At 45.2% G+C, this 23535-nt stretch overlaps 1 protein-coding gene across 4 annotated transcripts in view; it reads left to right on the top strand.

The window, feature by feature from the left end:
* Nucleotides 1–23535, top strand: part of CORO2B (coronin 2B) — a 581091-nt gene that overhangs the window by 527831 nt on the left and 29725 nt on the right. The window lies entirely within an intron of this gene.

Genomic DNA, 23535 nt, shown 5'->3' with positions numbered 1-23535 from the left:
CAGTCTGGCCTAACGAGAGCAGGTAGCCTTACAATAGTGAAAAACGAAAATGGCTGTAATTCACTATTAGGACATGCCACACACATCAGGGCGTGTCCTACATTATCCTTACAATGCACCCTGCCCGTGGGCCTACCATAGGGGTGACTAACATGAAGTTAAGGGAAGGTTTTAGGGACTGGCGAGTAGGTGTACTTGCGCAGTCAGCATGGCAGTACCAGACTGCACGCAGGTTCTGCAATGGCAGACCTTAGACATATTTTACTAGGCCGCTTCTGTGGGTGGCACAACAAGTGCTGCAAGCCCACCAGCAGCATTTGTATTTACAAGCCCTGGCACTCCTGGTGCACTCTACTAGGGACTGACAGTAAACCAAATAAGCCAATCCTGGAATCCAATCAATGTATCAATTTAACATAGGGAGCACTTGCACTGTGGCACTGATCAGCAGTGGCACAGTGCCCAAAGCAATATTCCAGCAAAACATCGTAAACAGAGGAGGCAAACAGACAAAAAATGGAGGAGAGACTCATGCCAATGATGCCAGGTCTAACACTGGGACTCCCATAAGCATAGGCTCTGCTTCAACAACCAACCCCTGGTGCCAGCCAGGAAGCTCAAGACCTGCCCACTCTGCACCCGCCGAGCCCGGACCGTGCCCGAGTGATCCAAGACCACGAGGACACCCCCCGGCGACTGGCACCCGAAGTCCAGTGCCCAAAGACCCTCCTCGACAAACCAGACGACGCCTGCAGCCACAGAACCAGGGACCCCTCCAACCGCGACCAGCCGAGGGTAAGATTTTCCGACACCCAAAGACACCCCTGCACCCTGCGACCCACTGTGCCTCCCTTTGGGGTGCCTACCTCTTCTCCAGGATCCCAACTTACCTCTCGAAGTGGTAGTCGCACCTGAAGAATCACCGTCCCCGAGTCTGCAGCCTTTGTTCCCTTTTTACCTTTCCCGTTGAATAACATTGAGCACCCGACAGCTCAAAGGCACCCTGCACCCAGCCGCCCGAGTGCCCCTGGCAGCACAACCTGTGCCCTATCCTACTTCCCCATTTGCCCTGAGCAAGTGACCTGGAGCACAGCTCCCACAGCCGTGTGGCCTGCTAGCCAGCAGCCACCAACCAGAGGCCCCCTGCCCCTCATTGGATAACATTGGGCCTAACTACCTCTGCACCCGGCCGCCCCTATGCCACTGAGGGTGAACCAACTGTCCGTACCTGACCCTGGAGGACCCCTGACTCTATCCCCAGAACCTTAACTTCCCCAGCCGAGTACTCGCCTGGCAACCGGTAACTCACTTACCTGCTATTGGATAACATTGACTGGTTTGACTCGAAAAATCTTCTAAGTGCCTACTTTTGAAAACTTAAAATATTCACATAAAATCAACCGAATTCCGAGGTACTCACCTGGTATCAGGAAAGAAGCCAGTACTGCATCTTGTCGCCCAGTACTGAACCGCAAAACTAATCCTAGTCGGGTTTACTAGTAACTTGAATTTTCTCCATAGGAATCGATTGTGTGCTTTTCTGTGAAATTTCTTCTGTCTACTTTTGAAAACTTGAAATATTCTTTAAAAATCATACCATATACTGAAACGTAATTACTTACCAGTTTTAAGTTGAGACCCTAGTGCTGGACCTAGGAGCCCAGTACTGGAGTACAAAAGTAACGAGATCGTACCTTTACCTGCAACCTGAATTTTCTCCCATTGGATAACATTGCCAGATTTCTGTTGAAAAGTGTAAACTTTTAAAATAGCTTTATATTCCTGAAACATCACTGCGATAACTAAAACTTTTTACTAAATTGTTTTCAGCTTAGACCCCAGGACTGAATCTAGGATCCAGTCCTGGAACTACCAAAGTAATCTACAAACTAATCAACTGTGTTTATATAGAAAAATATATTGAAAACCCCATTGAGCTCAATGCTAAATTGTGTGTAGAATTGTGTTGCCTACTGCAACCCCTGTACCTATGGTGTTTACAAAGTTTATTACCTTTCTGCAAAGTACTCATCTGAGACCTCTCATATTGAGAACAGTATTTTTTGATACCTGTTGCTTCTAAAAATAAAACAACTATATCTTTGATATAAAAACAATTGGCCTGGAGTTCAGTCTTTGAGTGTGTGAAACCTTTTGCTGACTGAGTGTGTAAAACAAATGCTTTGCACTGTCCTCTGGTACTGCCTTACTGCTCGAACAAGCTACCACTTTAGAGAGTAAGGTCACACCTGGCTTTAACCTCTGTTATAACTCTGGGGTTTGTTGACTCTATACGCACTGTACTTTATTCTGGTCCAGTATTTATAGAGCCACTTTCTCACAGTTACCACTTAGTTTATCTCGTCAAGGAGCCTAAATTCATAATTTTGTGTTGGGTCATGGTGAGAGAAGGCTTTTAGTGTCTTTAATAGGCACTGTTCTCAAGTCAGCTATAGCAAAGAAAGCCTACCAGCATATTACAGAACTGTATTTTACGTGGATAGCTCAGTAGGATGCTGCTTTTGTCACAGAGATCCCTATGTTACTTGTGATTCAGCTGCCCCTGGAACTCCGGTTAGGGTGGAGGGTGCTGATTATATAGAAATAGGTTTAAAGCACCAGCTACAGAGTTAGTTTCTTGTTGCTCAAATGGGTGTAACCTCTGATGTTTGGCTGTTTTCATGGACTTCATTGCATGATTTTGGTTGTAGGGAAATGTCTAAGTGTCACACATGTAGTCATTGAATGTCACTCATATTTACCTTCAAACTATGGCTGCTATCTATGCCATTAATTTGATTGATTGCCAGCCACGGAGGAGCCAAGTTGCCCAGCCACGGAGGAGCCAAGAGGCCCAGCCCGGGACGGTGGAGGCTGGCTAAGGCAGAAAATCTCTGTTTAATTTAGTGTTCCTCTGCGACCCGCCCGGCAACAGGTGTCCGATCTTGGCTTTGGGCTGTGCCATGCTACTGCTTAGTGTGGGTAACATTACACTGTTCGCAGAAAGTGTCATTCATAGGGGCCGATTCCGATCTCGTAAGGAAGGGCTCCGAACGGGATCCGCAGCGTGCACGTTCGATTCGGAGATTATTTTTTCAACCGGCTCATTTACAAACGTGAAGCCATCCGTCCGACTCGTACGGAGGCCTTTCCTAGCGAGATCGGAATCGCCCACCAAGCTGGGGAAGGCCCACAGGTGCCTGACGAGCCACGGGCCCCTGGCCAAGCAGAGGATGGAGCCCAGGGTGGGAGCGCTCAGCCAAAGCTCTCGGGCCCGGACGCCTGAGGGAGGACTGCCCTGGCCTGACAGACCCTCGTCCTGGAGCAGGGGTACAGAACCCGGGGTCCTGGGCCACCCGGCCGGTTGTACTGGGATGGCACACCATGGGAGGCCTCCCTGGGCCGGCGTCCCGGGCACCCTGCCTCGCAGCAGGCCCGAGGACAGAGTCCAGAATGAAGAGGGAGTACTCCACCCCATGGTCACCAGGGGCCCAGGCCGGATCTCCTGAACCCAGCCAAGGGGCTCATTCCGATCGCGTAAGAAAGGGCTCCGAATGTGATCCGCAGCGTGCAAGTGCGATTCGGAGCTCATGTTTCCGACCAAACCGACTGACTCATTTATGAACACAAAGCTATCCGTCCGATTCGTACAGGGGGCTTTCCTAGCAAGATCGGAATCTGCCCCATAGTTGTTAAATGTCACTCATATTTGCACTGAAATAATGAAAATGTTACGCATAACCAATCTGAGCCTTGGCAGCTATGCTCACCAACCACTGATACTGCAAAACCCTCCCATAGAAAATAATGGAGATAGGGGCTTAAAATAAACCACCTAGGAAATAATGTTACATTAAATTAACTAATTTAAAATAGTTATAAATAAAACATGTAATTTTGAAAAACATATTTATTTTTACTAATTTATTTTAAGGTTTAATAAGCTTTTTTATTTATTTTCCCGATACATTGATAGGGAGATCACTACCCTGAATGCTTTGTCCTCCGTGGTAAAGTACAGGGAAAAGTAAAAAAGATCATTTAACTCAAAGCAATTAGTCAAATATTTTTAAGTTGAACATTAATGTAAATTCATTTTATATATTTATTTTAAATGTCGACAAATTCTAGAGGTCTATTAACTTAATTTTAAAATTAATCTTTAATTAACTTAAATGTATTGTATTAAATAAATATTTTTGTGAAGTTTAAATTGAAAAATAAATTCCTACCTTAAGTAAAAAGATTTTATTTTTATTGGGCATCAATAACTATTGAAAGTGATTTGCCAAATTAACAGTATTTTTAATAAATACCGCTACACTAAATTATAAATGCAAAAAAGGTTGTTAAAATATTTTATAATGAATATATATGCATTATTGTTAGATTTTGTAAACATGAAATTATATTTATTCATATTTGTAACTATTTTAAATAATTTAATTGAACATTATTTCCTGTGTGGTTTCATTTCAAGTCCAGTGCGGCCATTATTTTCTATGGGATGGTGTTGTAGTATCAGTGTTTGACCGTGTATGGTGCCAGACTTACTCTAGCTCTGGGCTGGAGTAATTTACTACTGTGTTGTGGCTTGTGAACAGCAATGGGCTGGTTCTTCCCACATTTACCACGAATTAGTAAACCTACATGTTTCCCCATGGAAAAGATAGGAGAGCTGGAGCTTTATAGTCTTAGGTGTTTCAATAGCTTTTTGTAGTTCATAAGTAGTAGCATTTTAGTTCTACTAAACATACCACAAAATGCCATTTGTGATTAGACCCTAACGGTGCCCATTTTTTAATATTTGAACACACATAAGGCAACCCAGAATTTTGGCATTTTATCTTTTCCAGGATCTCCATGCATGCAATCCATTTTCACATTCATCCTGCTCTTGTCACTGAGCCCATCCATCCCTTGTGATAAGCGCACAATAGAACAAGCATTGCCAAAGTCAACCGGTCTGGCAGGCTCAGCTTGTGTAAAGGTTAGATTTTTTATTTCAAGCATAGCACACAAATAAAAAGAAATAAAAAGAAGACATTCTGCCCCCTAAATCTGGTTGCCATAGATTTGCTAGAAACATTTTAAATGTAAAATAAATATTGCATGTAATTATAATAGAACAGTATTGGTGCTTCCTAGCAGACAGGCTTACTTGGAACAGGTATAGAAATGCTTTTCAGTATTAATGCATGACACTGGTAAAAATAATGCTTCCTGGCACAAAGAAAATATACTTTTGACAATGAAAATACTATGGTGCGTCTTCCCCTACCTAAGAAGCCAAAAAATCCACAAGCTATCTTCAGTCTTGTGATCTCTGAGCCCAACTATGCCAATAGCTTCTACTTATTCACCCCATTTCATCATATACAATATTCAATACATCTAAAAGGCTGCCCGTAGTAACTGTTGTGTCATGAATCAACTACCCAATAAACAGAAGTTTATTTTAAAAAAAACATTCTGAAAGTCTGCAGCAACACATATTCTCCGCTTCCACCCCAGAGATCACATGACTTTATCCAGCAAATACTCCTCTGTCTACCTGTAGCTAGGAAGTCCATGTTCAAAGCCCTTTGCATCATCCACATATCATTGCAAGGACACAGACCACTATACCTACAGATTACATTTAAAAACACAAACAAAATAGGACATTAGGCTCCAGTCTAGCACCACAGATTGTCATACTGCCATACTATAATAAAATCCATAGGAGGTTCTGCTTTCTTAGCACAAGCCCTGGAACTCATTGCTAGTTAAGATTCAAAACATCCAAGAGCAATTAAAGTTCAGAAGAGAGGGGAAAACATGGCTGTTGCCAAGATAATTACATCAACCGCTGACCCCGGCACAGTCCGGACTGGAACAAAAATAGACGAAAATAAGTGGCCCCTATTAGCGAACCAGGTTGCTAAAAAAGTACTAGCTCACATTTGCAAATCAGGCCAGTTTTGAACTTGGAAAAATATGTTGTATTAGTATTTTGCAAGGCATGGGACACTGCATGCATTTGTGTTTGCTGCAGGCAATGTTTGTTTTATTATCTGAGAAATCAACATTAAAAACTGGTTCACCTCGCCATTAAACTGTAAACTGGCCAACAAACTCTTTAAAAAAGTGACACACACACTGATGTTGCAGATCAGCCCATTGGTCACTGCCTGATTGCCCTATAGGCCAATCTGACCCTACCCTGGCATAAAACCCAGAACAATAACCCTTCTACACGTGTAAGCAAAGTCTTCAGGTATGAAGCAGTTCCAACCAGCACAACATACCAATAAGACCGAGACAGCCCCCCCCAAAAAACTGGACAGTATCACCCAACATAACTTGCAACACCCTGGACACACTGATGGAATATAATAACAATACCATCCAAACTGTGAAACTACATGTACCCCTGTGGGAAGTCTGCACAAATATATGCAAAACAATGAAAGTGCAATATTGCTATGCAAAGCGACAGCATCTCCCCTCAATTAGCTGTGCGCAGTTAATGCTAACACATCCCCAAATAGCATGAATTTTTATAGGCTTTCTTAATAGTGTCTAGCCAGAATACATCTAACAGAAAATAAAACTCCAATAGTAGGTGCACATATTTCTCATGAGAAGAACGAAAAAGAACCTTAAAAAAGATACAAGAAATGTGAACTTCCAGATGCTGAGCTAGTCATTTGTGAATCCTCGCTTAGGAGTGGCAAGCATGAGAGTAAGCTTATATTTGTCAGAGGCAAGAAAGCAATACAGGCCATCCCAAGCTTGGACACACAAAATGGCAGCATTGAATCAACATGGTACCAGCTATTACGATGATTTCATCGCAACTTCATGCAAATTCTTGCAACAATAAGATATGCCTGTTCGAGTAATACTAGATATAACCCCTACAACTCTGCACCTATAGACTTGCAACCTGCCTAATGACATAGAGTAGTCTAACTATAGCGGTCCGCCACTTCACAGCAAGCAAAGTCTGGTACCTTCTACCTCTAGCCGCAAGATGGACATTTACTCTGTTCTTTATTACAGGCCTCCCACTATCAATTTGATATAATTTATTTCACCATATGATATAATCTACCAATTCATTCGCTGATCCCTCATCAGCAACAGGAATGGTATTTAATGTGTGAAAAGACCTGTGGAACATTGCTGGCGATTGGGTGGCACAGATAGAGGGAACTCTACCCCATTAACTAAACACTCAGGGACAGATGCATCGCCCATTCTGTGCCTATGGGAAAATGTGTTGATTCATATGGCCCTTAATAGTAACCAGACAGACGTGCCAAAAACAAAGAGATTTGTCTCAAATTGCTGGTGACTCTAGAACTTTAACTGGAATCCACCCTACAGCTGCCAAAAAGTAACATACTAAGAATACTGACATTCTATAATGAGAAAAGGATGAAAATAATGCTGTGCATCTTGGCGAATCTCTTCAATGGACACCTCGTAATGGCAATCACAAAAGGAGGAGCAAAACACAGCTCAGATCACATTATTTTTATGATTATTGTTATAGAACACTAATAGAGCGCAAATTCCTCCTCTGAAAAGAAAAGAATAATAAATAAATAAAGTGCAACTTCCTCCTCTACGGTATCTTGGCACTTACCTTTTAGAAGATAATTCCTGAACCTTGGGACACTCTGAAGCAATTTATATGGGGAATAACCAGGTTTTAAGGGCTTTCTAAATTGAAGCAGGTCATGACTGGCTCTCAAAGAGCCCAGTAGATTGTTCCAGAGTTGAGCAGCCTTAACTGAAACTGAGAATGTTCGCCCCTCCCCGTCTAAGTTTCTGAAATGTAGGGATACATTGAAGGTTTGTGGCTCAAAAGCGAAGATCTCTTGGGGGTATGTAACTCTTGAAATTCCTTTGCAGGAAAATAGTGCCTTTTTAGGTCGAGCAGACCTACGCTCAATGCGTGAGCATTGAGGGTGTCTGCTTCAGACCTATTGTGGCCCGTTATTGGGAATGTGGACACCAATCTGACACGAGCGTCGCAGTTTTCACCGCGGGAGCGCGGGTCTGACCCGCGCATGCGCAGAGTATCCGCGCATGCGCAGAGTAACTCGCAGCCCTTGCTCACACAGACGCAGGCAGCCAGCCCCCACCCCTCTACACGCACGCACACACAGGCGAGCGCATGCACACGCAGGCACACACATGCAGGCACACAGACACTCGCTCACACACACCCCCCTCCCCCACAGTCACACACACGCACGCACACACACATACAAAGCCCGCCCCCGCACTCGCGCGCATGCTTCCCCCAACCCCGATCCCCCCCCCCCCCCCCCCCCCGCTCAGCAACCCACTCACCGGCTTCCTTCGTGCGGCGGCTCTCCTCAGCTGCAGGGCCCGGCAGCAGGACTCTTCTTCCCTCCTTCGGCACCGGGGCGCAGGGTAGGATCCTGCCTGCTCCGGTGCTCCAAACACGGCCTCTTCCGTGGGAGGCGGGGTAGGCTCCCGCCCTCCTACTTCCTGTTTCCTGTTGTCGCGCCAGCCTGTCTGACTTCCTGGTCGCAGGCCGGCAGAGTGACGGTGGTGATTTGCGGTATTTATTTATTTAGTTATTTATGCATTTTTATATAGCGCGGACTTTACCCGAAGGCGGTATTTATTTATTTATATATTTATGCATTTTTTTTGTATTGTTGCTGAGTGCACATCTTTTCCTGGCTCAGCACTACATGGACGCCGAACTTTTACAGATGCTTGTTTTTGTATTGACTGTCAATGTGTTTTTGTGTGTGATGTCTTCTATGGCTTTCTTTCATTGCTATATTATTTTTTAAAGGCTTTTGCATGTGTATGTATACATTTTTTAATTCATGTTTACTTTCCGAAGATTCTTTTTGTTCTCTTGTGCTACCACACAGCTTTTATCAGCACAAAGGCCACCGCGCATAATGTTTCAAAAGTTAATTGTTAATTGTTAATTGTTAAATGTTTAGTAAGTTAATTGTGCTTCATGTTACTGAAACCCCCCCCCCCCCCCCCCTCCCTGTCTGCTTACAACCATGGCTTTTCAGATTGGATTACGTTTTTCTGTCACCTCAAAAACTAACAGTCAATTCTTGATGCACAAAATAAGTAATATTCACTACTGAACAATTCAGCTACAGCGAGCTGTGGCTTGGTGGATCCTTTAGACTAGAGAAAAGAGCCGAAAACCGGCTCTATTATTAAGTTAGTTGCTGCACTATTGCTGCACTGCTCCCGCACTCGCTAAGGTATTTGCAAAGAATTATGCGAAGCCCATCGCTCTGCCTATTGAAACCTCCTCAATCAACAGATATTCATTAAGAATAAAACAATGGAAAGTAGTTCATTGCTGTTTATAGGACAAGTACAGATGTTGTGGACGAGAATCCGCAGCACAAGATTCACATGCTTGCATCTTCTGCCACCTGCTGGCGTGATTCTGGAATTCGACATCAGTCAAAAGAAGTAAGATTACAATGATAATCTAAGGAAACGGAGAGCGGGCCTTGGTTGCTAAAAGAAAGTTGCTCGCCGCTTCAATGTACAATGAACACTTCTTGAAATAGAATCCGTGCTTGGCACAAATTTTATTTAATGTATGCTTTTTGGGGTTCACCGTGGCGCTACAGGAGCACGTCCCTCGGATGTTTTTTGTATGCTTTAAACACGCAACACACGCTACATCCGCAACACCATACGCCCAATATTCTTGTAATGTGTGCATTTTGGATTACAAATTAGGAACAAGCAATTTAGATTTATCGCAGCACAGGCTTTACAAATGCCGCATTGTCTTTTAATCCATCATTGCAGATGCAGTGGAAAGATGCGCGCATTTCTTTGATTCTGCTCTTGTTTTTTGGGTTGGCTAGGTTTGTTGGTATTACAATCTACAAATAAGTGGGGGATATTATGTTACATGATGCAGTGCTACATTTTCTTTAAGTCTGTGTAGGTATTACAGATTAAAATGTTTTGGGATATGTTATGTAACGCTGCCTTCATTTGAATAAATTAAATCTGTGTTTGCAAGTTCCTCCAACTTATCGCGACACCAACATCACAGACGCCTGACTTCATTTGACGCCATAATGCTGCGCCATACTGACTATCGCACAAAACTTGACAATGATAAGCGAGGCTCACGGTTCACGGACCACGTGCTTTAGTTTTAACGAACACTTCTAAAATCGGGTCCTCTTACGATTTGTGCTTCATTAGCGGTAACTCTGGCGAACCACGCAGTACAAATGCTATAGGTGTCACATGTGCGAAAGTTAAAACTATTGGCATTGTAAATGACAAAGCTATTAATTTCGCTATTTTCAAAACCAATACATAAATAAAAACATTGTCATTTACAATACCAATAGCTCAAACTTTCCTAATGCGAGACCTATTGCATTGCAAATGCTTGTTTATGAATTGTCCTGGAAACTATACATAGGGATTTGAATGCAGTTCTTTACTTCGCTGGAAGCCAGCGGAGCTTTGTAAGAGTTCAAGAGGATGATTGCCAGCATCAAAGTTCCTTCTTGTACTATGTGAAGTCTTTTAAGTATAAATTCTGGTTCTTCTAATTAAAGGACATTACAGTAATCAAGCCTGTTTAGGATAGTACTCTGCACTACCAATGTCCTCGCAGACAGATCACTGATCTGAAACCCCTTCCCTCTTTGTCTACACATGTTACTTCTACCGGATCCATAAGATCAGCGTGGAGGGCTTCTGTCACAGCCATCACAGAGAATCAGATTAAGAACATACAAAACAACCTACTAGAACAATACGGGGACTGCAGAGTTAATCGGATCTGCCAACATAACACAAATTATAAAAATAGGCATCTATACCGAACACTTCCTCAGCCACCACACTCATGGGCGCTGTGTCCAGGGCACACGTCGTAAAAAAAGAAGTGGGGGGACACTGTTACCGGAAGTGACGTCACAACAGGAAGTGATGTCACAAAAGGTGCCGAGCTCCTCGTCTCAGAGAGGCCAAAGAGTGAAGTCCAGCTGTTTGGCAGGGGGGACGGCATCCCCCCGGTAAAATAAGTGGGGGGACGCCGTCCACCCGCGTGGTACCCCGACTCGAGCCCTGGCTGTGTCCCATTGTACAATAACTGCACCGTGGGGTCATCACACGTGACATGAAAGCACTTACTACATATGCTCAAAGCAAAGAAATAGACTGCCACTTACACCTGCTTTCACAGTATCTTAAACATTTGTCGAGTAAAATGCACACCCATCGTAGAAAGGTTCGTAAGGAAATGAAAGGGACATACATTGGTGCAGAGTTTGTGGTTGGGTCAAATGTTGCCCTTTTAAACATTCTGTCTGGGATCAATTGATGCGTATTTAGGCAGACAGACTGGGACAGAGAAAGGATTAGACCCGATGGTTTTCCTTTTGGTTTCTCTACTATGTTGTTTCTCAGTTGTATACACTTTCTGGAATTTTTTCCGAGCTCCAGTACCTACTCTTCTTCTGTGAGTTAATCGCCTCTCCTTGTCTTGGTTTGTTTCTGTGTTCTGTGGGTTCTTCTTCTTTTGGATGTGTTTCCTTCTGTTTGACGTCTCACCTGGGATCTTTTGCCTCTGTTTGATCAGTTGTTTCTCCTTGTGTGGCAGTGGCCGGGGCTCTGCTGGGGATCTTTGGTCTTTGCTTGTCTGAGATCATTTCTGTGCTGCACTGAGTCAGCACCTTTCATTTTCATGATTTGTTGTAATGCTCTGCGGTGGATCTGTGAGATCTCCTTACCAGAGCATGTTAGTGCCTACCCTGTGTCAGTTCATAATCACGCCTTACCTTAGTTTCCTTTGTGTTGTCCTGCTGGTCTGTGGTCTCTCCATGTCTTGGATTGATTCTGTTCTTTGGCATGGTCTATTTATCAATGGTTATTTTGCTCTTCATTGTTTTTTTGTCTCTCTCAATGTTTTGTGCGCTGTGTTTTCTTGCTCTCACTATATATCTTTTTTGGGGATTATTCCAGGGCACGAGTCGGGGTACCACGCGGGTGGACGGCATCCCCCCACTTATTTCCGAGGGTTTTTTAGGGTGGAATCCATCCACCCTGCTAAATCAAAACCGCGTCCCCCATTAAAAAACGGGAGCGCGGCGCGCACAAAGTAAATAAAGCATTTCCGCATTTGTCCGTAATTTTAAACGGGCACAGCTTGCCCCCACCTCCCTTCTTGACTCCGATGCTGTATGAAAGCTCAGACCCCCAGCAGCACTGTAGAGGCACAGCGGGATGGCTACCCTCACACCTCCAGCCCTTGATGAGCTGTTAAGAGGTGCTTGAAGGTGACTGAGAGGGAGGGGCTGCCGGTTCAGGAGCAGCAACATCTATTCACATGCAAACGGCCCTGAATGCGCCTTGTATCTGCTATTTAGAGGGGGGCTCACACATTCCATTTCCACCCAGGGCCCCAAACAACCGAGACTCGGCCAGATTACACCCCGGATTACACTCAGGCACCACGTGGTTCTCTTCACATAGCTTAATTACTGTTACTAAATTGTAAGCAAACCTCGGTTCTTCAAACATGCAGGCTATAATGTAAGAAAATAAAGAAATGGCACAATCGCACCCACACTGAATAACAAAGTATGGAGGACAATCAGTTCAATCAGTTCTCTCGGAGTATCTCCTGTAAGTACAGTACATCACAGTGGGGGATGGCATTTTGAACAGAGAGCCTGTCTTCTCGTTGTCTTGTGCAGGAGAGGAGCCCAAGATGATACTAGAATACTGCATGCCCACCCCTGTGTTCCCTCTCCTGTGATGGCTCCTGCCCTCCCCTCAGTGATGGCACCTGTCCCCCCATGTTGTGGCTCCAGTCCACCCCCACCTGTGATGGCTCCTGTCCCCCCCCCCCCGTGGTGGATCCTGTCTCCGCCCTGGGTGGCTTCTATCCCAGTCCTGGAACGGCCCCTGCAGCGAGGGTGAAGTTCTTGATGGGCCTCTTCTCAAAAGGGCTCAGCTCAAAATTAATATGGAAAGGTGGGCGTGTAAGTAAGTGAAGGGATGTGTGAATGGCTGGATGAATTAGTGAAAGGGTGAATGGATGAATGAAAGATTGAATAAATGGATAATGAGAGAGGATAGATGGATTGATGAGTGAGGGGAAGGATGGAGAGAAAATGTAAATAGCTGGATGTATGGGTGGAAGGGTAGCTGGATGATTGATGAGGGGAAAGATGGATGAGGGGAAGGATGAGGGACGGAGGGAAAGGATGGATGGATGAGGGGAAGGATAAATGGATGAGGGGAAGGATGGATGGATGGATGGATGGAGGGGAAGGATGGATGAAGGGCAGGATAATGGATGGGATGGATGGATGGGTGAGGGGAAGGATGGATGAAAGGAAGGATGGATGACGGGAAAGGATGGATGATGAGGGGATGGATGGATGGATGGATGGATGGATAATGAGGGGAAGGGTGGATGGATGGATAATGAGGGTAAGGGTGGATGGATGGATGATGAGGGGGGTGGGTGAAAGGATGGATGATGAGGGGAAGGGTGGATGGATGGATGATGAGGGGATGGATGGATGGATGACAAGGGAATGGATGGATGATGAGGGGGTGGGTGAAAGGATGGATGGATGATGAGGGGAAGGATGGATGGATGATGAGGGGAAGGGTGGATGGATGATGAGGGGAAGGATGGATGGATGATGAGGGGAAAGGATGGATGGGTGATGAGGGAAAAGGATGGATGGATGATGAGGGAAAAGGATGGATGGATGATGAGGGAAAAGGATGGATGGATGATGAGGGAAAAGGATGGACGGATGATGAGGGGAAGGATGGATGGGTGATGAGGGGATGGATGGATGGATGGATGATGAAGGGAAGGACAGATGGATGGATGGATAGATGATGAGGAAAAAGGATGGATGGATGATGAGGGGAAGGATGGATGGATGATGAGGGAAAAGGATGGACGGATGATGAGGGGAAGGATGGATGGGTGATGAGGGGAAGGATGGATGGATGATGAGGGAAAAGGATGGACGGATGATGAGGGGAAGGATGGATGGGTGATGAGGGGAAGGATGGATGGATGATGAGGGGAAGGACAGATGGATGGATGGATAGATGATGAGGAAAAAGGATGGATGGATGATGAGGGGAAGGATGGATGGATGATGAGGGAAAAGGATGGATGGATGATGAGGGAAAAGGATGGATGGATGATGAGGGAAAAGGATGGATGGATGATGAGGGAAAAGGATGGACGGATGATGAGGGGAAGGATGGATGGGTGATGAGGGGATGGATGGATGGATGATGAAGGGAAGGACAGATGGATGATGGGTGGGTGAAAGGATGGATGGATGGATGGAGAGTGGGTGAAGGGATGGATGGGTGGGTGAAAGGATGGATGGAGAGTGGGTGAAGGGATGGATGGATGGATGGATGGATAAGTGGGTGAAAGGATGGATGGATGATGAGTGGGTGGGTGAAAGGATGGATGGATGATGAGTGGGTGGGTGAAAGGATGGATGGATGAGTGGGTGGGTGGATGGTGGGTGGGTGAAAGGATGGATGAGTGGGTGCGTGGATGGTGGGTGGATGATGGGGGTAGGTGGATGAGTGAAATGATGGATGGATTGATGGATTGATAAGTGGTGAATGAATGGACATATGAGTGAAAGGGTGGGTGTAAGGATGGATGAGTGAGTGAAAGGGAGGGTAGATGGACAAAAGGATGAATAGATGTGTGGAGGAGTGAAATGATAGATGGATGAGTGATAGGGGCAATGGATGGATTCATGAGTGGATGAGTAGATGGATGGGTGGGTGGATGGATGGATGGAAGGAAGGCTAAGTGAAAGGGTCGATGGAGAGAGAAAGGGAGGATGGATGGATGACTAAAAGAGTGGATGGGTGGAAGGATTAGTAAGTGAAAGGATGGCTGGATTGGTGAAAGGGTAAATGGCTGAATGGATGAGTGAATGGATGGATGGGATAAAGAGTGGATGGATAAGTGTACAGATGGATAGGGTGAAAGGGTGGATAGATGGATGGATAATGGAGATGAGTGAAAGGATGGATGAGGGGATGGATGAAGGGATGGATGAGTGAAATGATACATGGAAGGATACATGATGGATAGGTTTGCAAATGGTTGAATACTTTTGGAAATGGCTGGGCTTACTTATATACTATTGCGCGACCTCTGATGTGTCTGTAAAACGTACCTATTGTCCTGAAGTTTTGTCCTAAATTTTGACCTCCTGTCCTGAATTTGTGTCCTGAATTTTGACCCTTTGTCCTGAATTTTTACACTCACCGTCCTGAATTTGCACCAATGCCAGTTCGTCACCCTAATTCTTTGTGCGGTAGAACCGAGGCTCTTTAACACAGCAGCATGAGAGTGACGAGAGAGAAACCTGGCAGAGTGCTGCCAAAGAGCTCTCCCACTCAGAATATTTCATTATTCAAGTGATCGTGAACAATTAAGGGTAAACTGAGATGTGAAAAACTAAACACAATGCGATGCGGCTGCACGAGACTTGAGGAGTTAATTAAGTATTAGTACTAGCAGGTGTGCTGTAAGTTAAATTAAAACATTTTACATGCACTGTGCGCCTCGTGCATGTAGAATCAGAGTACCACATTTGGGCTGCTAATTCCTCCATACAGGGACCTTAAGTCACAGGCTTAAGTACCAAGTAGCTTCAATTTTTAAATCTTGCATTACATGCAAATGATAGATCTGCCTTACATGTGATGTCACTTCATGTTGTGATGTCACTTCCTGTCGTGATGTCACTTCCTGCCGTGATGTCACTTCCTGCCGTGATGTCACTTCCTGTCGTGATGTCACTTCCTGTGACCACGCCTACCTTGGAGAGTCCCCCCACTTCTTTTTTTAGGACTTGTGCCCTGGATTATTCACATTCTCTCTTGTTGACTTCTCATTATGGTTGATCGTTTCCATGCTCTTGTGTCTCAGTGGTATCTTGTTATTTGGCATTGGTTATGTGCAGCGTCAATGACGTCTCCTTATCCAGGATTGTTTCAGAACTCTATCACTGATTTGTTGCCTTTTTATTGTGGATTAGTTCAACACTTTCTGTGGGTCACTTGTCCCCATTTATTGAGTTTCCTTTGCACAACGGGGTATGACAATGGTGTCTACTTATGTGAAATACTTTTTCATCTCGAACTTATGTGGAATCGTTTTTCATCTAGAGTTGGTCAAGTCTCTCGTTTTTCGGGATTGTTTCTGTGCTCTCCGGTGGGTCAGTGTTCTCTCCTGTTCACAAATGGTGTGAGTGCTCTGCTGTGTGGCAGCTGTTGTGCTCTCTAGAAGTGGTCACTTGTCACTTCATATCTGTAAGTGGGAGGTGCTCTGTTGTGGACAGGGGTCTCTTCTTGTCCTTATTTGATTCTAACTTCTACTATACGCGAGTTTTCTCTCCTTATCTAGGACTGTTTAAGTACTTTGTGCATTAGAAAACGTTTTTAAGACAGTCTGTAAATTCAAGCATCTACAGAAGATCCGACAGTAGACCCAGTGATACAGAAACCGAATGCCCTCGAAATGCTGCTATAAGCTGTGAACATTTTCTGGAATTTTATAAAGGGAAATGTAATTTTGTGCCTCTTGAATTACAAAAGACAGGCTGTCCCAAAACACGGACCCAATAACTTCAATGGTTTAATCAACAAGATTCTAGCACAGGATATGTTAGCGGTACATTTTAGTGGCAGTGCCAAACGTCATACATTTATTTCTGGACTAAAAGTGATTTGGGGCCCTGGATGCCAAGGACGCTGGCGCACTGAACTGAATGTACCACACATCACATTTTAAAATATATGCAGCTTTGAATGGTAATAGTGGTGCTGCTTCGGGCAAGTGGAAACATGGGCAGATATGCTGAAGGCAAAAATGAGCCTAGCTGCATATATATATATATATATATATATATATAACTATAGTTTGCTGGAAGTTTAACTCTTCCCACAATCAAAATGATACTGTCACATCTCGCATCAAAGAGGGTCAAAATAATGTAAATGTTGTGTGCTCTTTTGAAAGGATCATTTAAAGTGGAAGGATTTTGGCCATGTAACAAACCTGTGAAAAACGTGATTGGTGCAATTCTTGATTGAGCCTTGATAATGGCGATTACCTTGAGACACCCCACTGTTTGCTGGTGTTTTGCTCACTGGACCACTATTGTCACTACAGACGGGCGCCAACCCATTACATGCTGATCTTGGACCTGCTCTAACAGCAAGTGTTCAGTCTGCACTGCTGGGCTAAGGTCCTTCCTGGGCCACCTTGCAGTCCACTGGTTTTTGTCCATTGTGCCACTACAGACGTGGACCAATCGTATACAAATCAGCCTGGCCACATCCGCTCTGAAAAGGAACACCACAAACCCCCCTGAGCAACAGGGCCTCCTATACCTGTGTATACTCTTTGACTTTGGGTGTTTCACTGATAGAGCTGCACCACGAGACGGAACTGTGTCCGTGAACCAAAACCTGAAAACGTGGTACACATTATGTTCTAGTGATTCCTTATTGAACCATATTCCGTCTAATTATGGAACAAACCATGTAGCCAATTCATTAATAGCAAGAAACGCCGTTGCCGCATGCACTGCTGTACATCACACGTTGTGCACACTCCTGCCATCTAGCGTTGAGTTTGGATGTTGCACTCAGTTTTCCGTCGAAGAGAGAGTTCTTGTTTTGAGATTACCCGTAATACCTCATCTGAAACCCACAAAGCACCAGGCACAGCCGCCATTTTAGATTTGATTTCTTCTGCCATTAGATGTTCTTTCGATACCTAACATACAGGGTGGGGAACTGGCGCTCGGATTATTCAGTCAACACATACATTTTGTAGAATTAATGACTTGGCAATGAAGGCCTTCCCAAGGAGTATGTGGTCGAAATGTAAATGGACAATACCATTTTATAGTCACAGTGATGGGAACAAAGTCCCACACACTGTCACAGTTAGCATAGAAAAATTTGCCACTGGGCAAACAAGCTGGTTCTGGTGTGACATCGCCTTCTAAGAGAAGAAAATGTACACGGAGGTAAGTTAAGCAGACCAACCGTCATTTCACTTGAATGGAAAATAAATAGCTCATGTAGAATTTTCGCAAGGCAGAGCAAGCATCAATAGACTTGTAAGCATCAACCGCAAAATGTAGGAACCATAGATCCAAATTCCCCTTCACAGATGAATGCACTGTAAATCGGTGTTGTATACTTTCATGCACTATTCCACCTATATCACTCCTACACCTGGTCATCAACAAATGCAAAGCATCCCACGACAGTGACGCTAATAGCACCAGAGTGGGCAGGATGATGGTAGTGCCAATAGCAAGTCGGAATATTAGGAGGTGAACAGTAGAACGTACCAACTGTGCAGAGGACTATGGTCAAGTAATGCACCTGTGTCCGAAAGGCCTCAATTTGGCAGATTGTCTCCTGAAATCCAATAATTTTGACAATGTCTACACTGGCCGACTTAATGTGACAAAGAAACCTTCAACACTAATGTGTTATGCAGCAAAACGGACAGGGAAAGGATTTGTGACCTGGACCTAGGCGACGAACAGTGCACACGCCAGCTGATCGAAAGGCATACTCAGTTTAATAAGGACAAAGCTAACTATGGGTGGACTGTAGAAGCCATGCATGCCTCTTATCCCTTTCCGGTAAAACCTTATTGAGAAAACCTAAAGCACATTCAACAAGAAGAAAGGAAGATTATTACATTTCAACTTGCAAAGTGTCAATTAAAGGCATGGACATAGAGGTGCTGGGGAAGCCTTCCCGGGCCAGCGGGACCCCGTCGCTGGCATCCTGCCACACGGCAGGCCCGAGGACGGAGCCCGGGGTGGGGAGGCCGCCCTCCCCAGGGCCCTGGCTGGAGCTCCTGAACCCATCCAAGCAGGATGATGCTCCCCGGGCCCGACGGAACCCTGTCTCGGGCTGGTGGCGGAGCGGCAGGACAGGAGACTGAGCCTTTTTTCCCCAGACCCCGTCTCGGCTCCCAGGCAGAGTTGAGGCCTACCCCTGCCCCCCCACCCCAGCTCCCATCCTGGACACCATGTCACACGTTGGGCCGGGGACGGAGCCGCAGGCTGGGGGGGTGCGTCCTGGCCCGTCTGGCTGCCGGCTGAGAACCGCTAGGCCGAGAAGGGTTTTGGAGTACCCGGTCCCTAGAAATCCAGAGGACGGGTACCCCCCTTTCTAGTAGCCCGTGCGCACCGCGAAACTGAGTGGACACAAGGCGCGGACGCGCCCGCATGGACAACATGTTCCTTATGGTCAATACCCACTATTTATTTGAGGATATTTTCCAGATAAAACAGCTAGGTGGCAAAATAATGCACAGCATGTGAATTTATTGAAGTTTCAAGCTGCTACACTGTTACTGATGAGCAATTCATTTTTTACAGAGTTGTGATAGATTTGTTATAGTCTTAAAGATTTTACGTAAGTGCCTCACTGGTCGTTTTGTAATAGTAAAATGATATGGCTCCAAAATTCCTCCAAATGGCTTAATGCTGCTTCTTTTCACTCATCTCTGGTCTTAGTAAGGCAATTTATTTACTTTAAGATGTCTGTGAGCTTTCACATGTTTGCTTTGTGAAAGTGTCATGCTGTTGAAACTATAATCAACCTTTTATAATCAGCTTGCACATGACTGACCGATTCAGTGCACCAAGGATTTAGAGGCAGAAATAAGGGAAGAGACATTATCAGGTGATCTTCCTTTGGGGCCCCTCGCAGTCACCTCATTTTAGGTTACTATATTAGGATACGGTCACAGAGTGGCTCAGGATCAAATGCGATATATTCATGTAAACGATGCAGCTAGCTACGTTTAATTTGTGCTGTTTAATCACAGTCACACATTTATAGCAGTCTACCAGATGGTGGCAGTGTTTGTCTATCACTGAGCAGAGCTAATCACCAAGATGTTCAATATATTTTAAACAGGACTTTTCAATGTTATGTTATAGGGGAGTTATAACGCGCACTGCTACTCAAGAGTGTCCTGGCGCCGCAGGGGATGGTGACAGTGAGAGGCAGAAGAGCTAGATCGATTGTTTAAACAGATGAGTTTTAAGGAGTTTTTTGAAGATAGAGAGTTCCTTAGTATGCCGAAGTTCATCTGGCAAAGCGTTCCATAAGGTGGTTGTCTTTACCACAAAGGACTGCCCCCCAAGCCGCGTGCGTCGAAATCTAGGGACCACCAGCCGGCATTGGAGGGCGGAGCGAAGGGGACGGCTAGGAAGGTAAAAGGCGAACCTTGATCTATTGTAGGCAGGGCCTGGACCGTGGAGTGCCTCATGCGCCATAGTCAGAGCTTTGTAGCGCACTCGCTGGGCATTGGGAAGCTAATGCAAATTGCTAAGCTGCTGACGTACGCTAATTCTCCTCGGGTTGTTGAACAGGAGCCTGACAACTGCTTTTTGAATAACTTGCATCTTTCCCCGGAGGTACCCCGGGATGCCGATCTAAAGGGCGTTGGCGTAGTCCAGACGATATAAGATGAGTGCCCTGGCCACTGTCTCCCTAGCAGAGCGGGGGAGCAGAGGAAAAAAACTCCTCAAGGCTTTAAGCGCGCCAAAGCAAACCCCTGAGAGACGCTTGATCTGCTCATAAAAACCCAAGTCGTCCCGAACCAAATTACAAAGTTCTTGATGACACCACTATCCCCATTGGGGCATGGGTACCCCGGAGGCCAGAGGGATTCTCTAAAAGCAGGAGGGAATTGGCCATAGAGGAGCACCTCAGATTTGTCTTCGTTGCACTTAAGGCTTGCCTGTGCCAACCAAGAAAATACTGACGACAGACACCGATGGGCCACGTCGGTTTGAAGATCAGAGCCCTTCCAGGTAAAGAGGAGCTGGGTGTCATCGGCATAAGCCATGATTTTGGCACCCAGCTTCTCTGCCAAATAAATCAAGGGTAAATATTAAAAAGTAGGAGGCTCAGAGTGGACCCCTGAGGAACCCCTATGGACACTATACTGGCAGATGAAGAGAAAGGAGGCATCCACACCTGTTGGGAGCGGTTGTCTAAAAAGGATTTAAGCCAATCCCAGGCCATACCAGTAATGCCAATGTCAGACAAGCGGGAAAGGAGCTGGGGTGGGGTACCGCATTGAAGGCCGCAGAGAGGTCCAACGAAATCAGAGCCGCCCTGCCGCCCGGGTCCAGGCACTCCCTGATAGCCTCCGAAATCTCCACCAACGCTGTCTCAGTGCTAAAGGATGTCCTAAAACCGGGATTGAGCTGGGTGGAGAGTACCGTAAGATTCCACAAATCCCTTCAGCTGTCTAAAGGCCACCTTTTCGCACACCTTAGCTAAGGCCAGAAGAAGGGAGATGGGGCGATAGTTGGAAAGGAAAGTGGGATCAGCTGAGGGCTTCTTGAGGAGAGGGAGGAGTTTGGCGTGTTTCCATTTCAGGGGCACTCTACCAGATTGAAGTGAGCCATTAACAAGCCCCACTACCTCAGGAGAGACTATCTCCTCCACCCCACCCAGGACCCTCGCAGGGCAGGTGTCCGCAGACGAGCCTGATTTCAGTGATTTCAGAATGGGTAAAACATCACTCTCCTCTGCTGGTGTAAAGTGCGAGAAGAGCTTGCTAGGTGCATGAATGCACAGGGGCACAGGGTGGTCCTTAGACTATCTTGTATCTTTTGGATCTTAGCAATGAAGAAGGTGGATAAATCGTCGCACCATTGAGAGGAGGTAGGGGGGGTGGATAATTCAGCAGCAGGTGACAGGAAGCTACGGACAATGGCAAACATTTATTTGCTGTTGTTATTGGCTTTAGATATTCTTTCTGCAAAGAAATTGCCTTTAGCTTCTTTAATGGCTGCATAGTACTCCCTCTGGGCGGTGCGAAGTGCCACCTTGGTGCGAGGACAGTACTCCTGACGCCAGCCCCGCTCTAATTTTTTACATCCCAGCTTCAGTGCTTTTAAGTAATTGGTGACCCATGGTTTAGAGGGAGCGCCACATCTTGCATTTGCAACAGGTCTCGCGTTTGCGAGCGTTTAAGCTATTGGCATTGTAAATGACAATGCCTGTTATTTATGTGTTTTTAAAAGCAGCACATGTATAAAAGGCATTGTTATTTTTAATGCCAATAACTCAAACTCTAGCAAATGGAAGACCATGTTAATGGTTGCCACGCCCCTTTTTTAGGCGCTGCTCCCTTATTTAGGTTACAGTGAGCAGTGTCGAAAGAAAGGGGCGTGGTCAACATTAAAGTGAAAGTGCGTACGGGGTGCTCTCACCCAAAGTGGGAAAAAGAAAATAGTGCTCACCGACTTATAAAGCAGACCGTGTAACAACACAAGTAAAAAGTCAAGTCGTTATGGGAGGTTACAAATGCAGACAAGGCAGTACCAAGGAGGGACTACTCAGCCTTTTTACAAAAGCAACGATTTCGCAAGGATAGTAACAGGAGCCAATTGAAAAGATGGGCATGAAATGGGCGGAGCTTCTATGCCTAACCTCAATACAGTATGCCTCGCAGATCAGAGCACGCGCTCCCCAGGCTCGACCTAGAAAGTAATAAAGGTTGAGGTGAACGGGAATAGTCCAAAATGTCACCATTGTATTGTGTAATGGTTAGTGTTTGGCAGTGCAGGAAGGGACAGTGTGCAGTGCCAACTACGGTAGCCTTATGAGAAATACCTCGGGCCCTGGCACTTACACTTTTTACAAACTTAACACTGGCGATATCCTTATTCCTTGTAATATATATTTGATCCGCTTTACTTAGACAAATATAATATGTATTGTTAGGGTATTCTGTTATCATTTGACGAAATTGGTACATTACTGTAGTTTTTATGTTCAACTCAGTTTAAGCAGTAAAATAGTATCTGTAAATTGACATTGGACACACGTGGGCATTAGGATTTATTCTATCACCACAGACGCACAAACAAACTGTGCTTGACATATGGCTTGACCAGTTTAGATTGTCAAATTTTGAGGTCGAATCCTGTAGTTCTAATCCGGTTGTGAGTGGTGCCATTTATATCTTGGTTCATGTTGATATGATTATAAAGTGGCTAGGGTGGCTTTTTTCGTGGCACTTGGTCTAACCTAGGCAAATGTTGAAATCTTCTTAAACCAGAATGTTATCATTTGACCTCGTGAGTTAGGTCCTTGCTTTGAGTCAGCAGCCCCTCACTATCTTGCTGTATTTCTGTGCTTTGCTGTGGGTAAGTGCCCTCTTCCTAGCTTGCTTTGTTTTTACTCTCTGCTGTAGGTCTGCTGTGTTTTTTCCTCATTTGAGATAGTTTTCCATGCCCTTTCTCAGAAATCTCCTAACGTGCTTCTAAACTAAAGAGTGAGTTTGTCGTGAACTCGATCAGTGTTATTTAGTGGCCAATGGTGTCTCGTTATTTTGGATTGAATTGCTCCATTACTGGTTGGTTGTATTTCCCTATCTTTGATTGCATTCTGTGCTTGACTGGG

This window comes from Lissotriton vulgaris, chromosome 2_1 (genome assembly GCF_964263255.1).
Source record: "Lissotriton vulgaris chromosome 2_1, aLisVul1.2, whole genome shotgun sequence".
NCBI classification, from domain to species: domain Eukaryota; kingdom Metazoa; phylum Chordata; class Amphibia; order Caudata; family Salamandridae; genus Lissotriton; species Lissotriton vulgaris.
This window is presented reverse-complemented; position numbering and strand designations above follow the sequence as displayed.